Source organism: Orycteropus afer, unplaced genomic scaffold (assembly GCF_000298275.1).
Source record: "Orycteropus afer afer isolate SDZICR_OR568_19922 unplaced genomic scaffold, OryAfe1.0 scaffold00172, whole genome shotgun sequence".
Taxonomy (NCBI): domain Eukaryota; kingdom Metazoa; phylum Chordata; class Mammalia; order Tubulidentata; family Orycteropodidae; genus Orycteropus; species Orycteropus afer.
In genome coordinates this window covers 7028591-7033431 of record NW_006921759.1, presented here as the reverse complement: position 1 = coordinate 7033431, position 4841 = coordinate 7028591, and positions in this window count along the sequence as shown.

The window sequence follows — 4841 nt, the reverse complement described above, 5'->3', positions numbered from 1 at the left end:
GAAGCAGTATAACGAGAGAAACTGTGTTATCTTGTACATCAGTGTATTCCCTACTTTACAAGCATGTCCAGTTGCTCAGAATTTCTTAATAGGAGAGAGAAAGAGAAAGGGGATGAAATAGGAACTAAGAGCGGAGGGGACAGACAGATGAAAGGAGACGGGATGGGGAACAGGAAAGAAGGAAGGTGAAAAAAGTTTAGAGCTCTAAAATTCTAAGAAACATAAAAATGAATGGAAGACAGGATAGGTATATACAATTTTGTATTTGTCAGAGTTTTATATATGTGCATATTATATATGCTCACTGCCATTGAGTGGAGTCCAACTCAATAGCAACCCCCATTGGGTTTCTGAGACTAAATTTTTGCGGAAGTAGATTGCCCCATCTTCCTTCTGCAGAGCATTTGGTTGGTTTGGAATGGTGACCTTCTGGGTGGCAGTCAAATACCTTATCTACTACACCACCAGAGTTTCCACCATAGTAGATAAGGCATTTATTTGGCTGCTACCCAGAAGGTCAGTGTTTCAAACCATTTGGGAGGAAAATTGGGCAATCTACTTCCATAGAGATAACTCAAGGGTCAAATACCTTATCTACTACACCACCAGAGTTTCCACCGTAGTAGATAAGGCATTTATTTGGCTGCTACCCAGAAGGTCAGTGTTTCAAACCATTCGGGAGGAAAATTGGGCAATCTACATCCATAGAGATAACTCAAGGAGGGGTCGCTTTGAGTCTAATATGCTGGTCGGCAGTGAGGTTTTTTTTTTTTTTTTGTATATATGGGGACCTCTGGTGGCATAGTGCCTAAGGCTTTTAACTGCTAACCAGAAGGCTGGTAGTTCAAACCCACCAGCCACTCCTTAGAAAGAAGACTGTGCAATCTACTTCTGTAGAGATACTGCCTCAGAAACTCAACTGAGGGGTTGATTCAGGAATGACTATGATTCAGGAATGACTGTAGGTCATTGAGTTTGGTTTCTATATCTATATCTATATCTGTCTGTTATACATAGGTACACATATGTACATATATATATATATAATATATTTGTAGCTAAAAAAAAAAGGCCACTTCCATCTAGTTGATTCCGACTCATAGGGACCCACCTTGGGTTTCCAAACTGTAAATCTTTACAGAAGTAGATTGCCTCACCTTCTCCCCATGGCACAGGGGGTGGGTCCAAATCAACCCAAAGCCTTAGCCATCACCATATATAATCACTAAAATATGAGATTTTCAGCATTTTGTGAATTCAGAATCAGGGAACCTTTGTGTCATTTTCCAGAAAAACTAATGAGTAAATGGAGACCACTTGCAGAATGAAGGCTATGAGCAATGGAGAAGCAGGGGTTAATGTTAAGAAATACTGATTTGAGAGTTTTTTTTTTTTTTTTTTTGTAGCTTAACTGTTGCAAAGAGAACTGGGGTGTATGTCATCATAAATGTGAAATTCCTGCTTTCTATTTCCTAATGCTGTGGAAATAGAATTTTACTTGTGATTCTGAATCCATCATAGCGGGGGGAAGCTGGGAACATTGCACAATACTAGCAGGCAATGTAAAGTAAAAATATGAAGGCTATGTAAGGTATTTTTGCTTATTTTTATTTTATATTAGAGGGCAATGTAGTGGACATGTTTACAAAGTATTGCCTAATTTATTTCTTCACTACATTATAATATGTGGATACATTCAGATTAAAATTTATACTATTTTACATTTTATATTTGTAAATATTGCCAAACCTAAATAATTAGGAGATTATTCCATTTATATGCTTATTGCTGCTTCTATTTCCCTCTGTCCTTTTTGAACTATGTCTCTTGTTTTCACTAACATTAGAATGTGAGTTCATGAAAGAAAAGTGAATAAAAGTAAAAGAATCAGATTTTCCTCCCAAATGAAAGTTTGCATTTATTTGTTCATTTTATTTACCAGTATTTTCTGTACCATTCCTGACTGATAAATAATGCTAATAATTCCATTTAAATATAGTTTAAATTATACTTTAAATAATAGAATTTATTAACATATACAACATGCTTCACTTACATTTCCTCTTTTATTGACATTAAATCAACCTGAGGTTGATGCTACTTATATCACGACAAGGCAACTGTCAGAAAGTAGTGTTCATGGAAAAGTTGCCTTTACAAGTTAGAAAAACATTTTGGCCTCATCCTACATAAAACACCACTCCAAGGTCTATTGCTACTGTTTTCCAAATTACTCACTGGCTTGGTGAATGGCAGTTACAAGTAGTGCTTTTAGTGCAAAGTACAGATGTTGACGTTTTCCATGGTTTTCTTGGAGTAAATGGAAGGCTTTCATATTGGGAGAAAAAAAACCCTCATTTTGGATTTCCACTTTTTAAAGATTTATACAACCCCTGAATTTTTATTCTTATTTTTTAAAGAAAGTTTATTTGAAGAATCTGTCCTCCTTGGCATTGATAGAAAGCAGATGTAACCTAAGTGGATGAAGCCAAGAGATTTAATGAGTGGCCATAGAGTTAGAAACAAACAAATAAACAAAGTCATTTTGAGGGTCATAAATGGACTAAAATTCTTGTGTAGAATTAAGTAAATCTAGTAGGATGTATGTATGTATATATGTGTGTGTGTGCTTGTGTGTGTGTGCAAAGCTCTGGAGAGGTAGAGAGAGGTTCAATTTTATTGATCTTTTTAGCGAAACAACTTTTGATATTGTTGATTCTATTTCTATACTCTCTTATTTATCTCCACTCTTATGTTTATTATTTCATTTTCTTTTTCTTTCTTTTTTTTTGTGGCCTAATGTATGTTGTTGTTGTTGTTATGTGACGTCGAGTCAAACCCAACTCATAGCGACCCCTCCTTGGGTTTCCGAGGCAGTATCACTACGGAAGTAGGATTGCCCAACCTTCCTTCCGAGGAGTGGCTGGTGGGTTTGAACCGCCAGCCGTCTGGTTAGCAGGCAAGTGTCTTAGCTGCTATGCTACCAGAGCTCCCGGCCTAATGTATAGTATCTCTTAAAGAATGATCCAGGGGTTCTGCAGAAGAAACTGTATTCTGCTGTTGTTGAGTGGAGTGTTCTATGTACCTGTTAGGCCTGGTTGGCTTATAGTGTTGTTTAAGTCCTCTTTTTTGCTAGAAATCTTGTGTCTAGATGTTGGTAGCTTAGTGCCTAAGACACTTGACTGCTAATCAGAAGGCTGGTGTTTCAAACCCACCTGCCACTCCTCAGAAGGAAGGTTGGGCAATCTGCTTCTGTAGAGATACCGCCTGGGAAACCCAGGGGTCACTATGAGTCAGGTCCTACTCGATGACACATAACAACAACAACAACAACAACAGATGTTGTTTATTATTGAAAGTAGTGTACTGAAGTATCCAACTATTACGTAGAACTGTTATGTACATTTAAGTTTATAATGATTATATACTCCTGATGAATTGACTTTTAAAATGTTATAATTATATATTTAAATCTTTAATGTTATTTTAATTTTTTCCAATAGTTTTTGACTTGATGTCTATTAAGTCTGATATTAGTAATGCCACCCCAGTTCTCTTTTGGTTACTATTTGCATCGATTTTTTTTCCTTCTATCCCTCACTTTCAACATAGTCTATCTTAGAATTTAAAGTGAGTCTGTTGTAGATAGCAAAGATTTAGAACGTGAATGTTTAACCATTCTGCATATCTATGCCTTTCTTAGGAGGGTTTAATCCTTTGGTGTTTGAAGTTATTATTGATAAGAAAAGATTTACATCTAACATTTTGCTTTTTGTTTTCTGGGGGTCCTCTACCTTTTTTTTTTTTCTCTCATTTTCTCTATCACTACCTTTTCTTTTAATTAAAATTCTGTGTATTCTCATTTCCTTTTGTGTATATATTGTATTTTCTTTGTGGCTTTCATGAAGATTACATTTAGATCTTAAATATAAAAAATCTGGTACGAACTGATTCCCAATTACCATGCTGGCACAGTGGTTAAGTATTCTGCTGCTAGCAGAAACGTTGGCAGTATGAATCCACCAGTTGCTCCTTGGGAGAAAGATGTAGCAGTCTTTTTCCACAAAGATTTATAACTATGGAAACCCTATGGAGCAGTTCAACTCTGTCCTGTAAGGTCCCCGTAAAGCTCTAAGTCAATATTGATTCAATGACATCGACTCAATGGCAGTGTGGTTTCTTTTTCTTTTCTTTTTTTTTTTTTTTTTTAACATCAACTGCACATGAAAACTCTGCTTCTGTGCAGCCCCACATCCTTTGTTGTTGTTGCTCTTACACATCACCTCTTAATACATTTTGTACCAATAACAGATTGGTTATGATTACTTTTATCCATTTATGTTTTAAATCGTGGAGGACAGATCAAGTAGAGTTACAAACAACAATACAACAATTGTGGCTGTTAATTTGCTCCTTTATTGGAGGGTTTTATTTCTTCATACAGCTTCAGGTTACTCTCTACTGTTAGTTGGTGTTGAGTTGATTGTAACTCATGTCGAACCCCTATGTGCAGAGCAGAATTGTGCTCCATAGGTTTTCAAAACTGTGATCTTCAGGAAGCAGATTGATAGTCCTTTTTCTTGAGGCACTTCTGGGTAGATTTGAACTGACAAACTTTCAGTTAATCATTGAGTATTTGACCATATATGTCACCCAGGTTACTCTCTGTTGTTGTTGTTATTTGCCATCGAGTCGGCCCCGACTCATAGCGACCCCTCCTTGGGTTTCCGAGGCAGTATCACTACGAAAGTAGGATTGCCCAACCTTCCTTCCGAGGAGTGGCTGGTGGGTTTGAACCGCCAGCCTTCTGGTGAGCAGTCAAGTGCCTTAGCCACTATGCT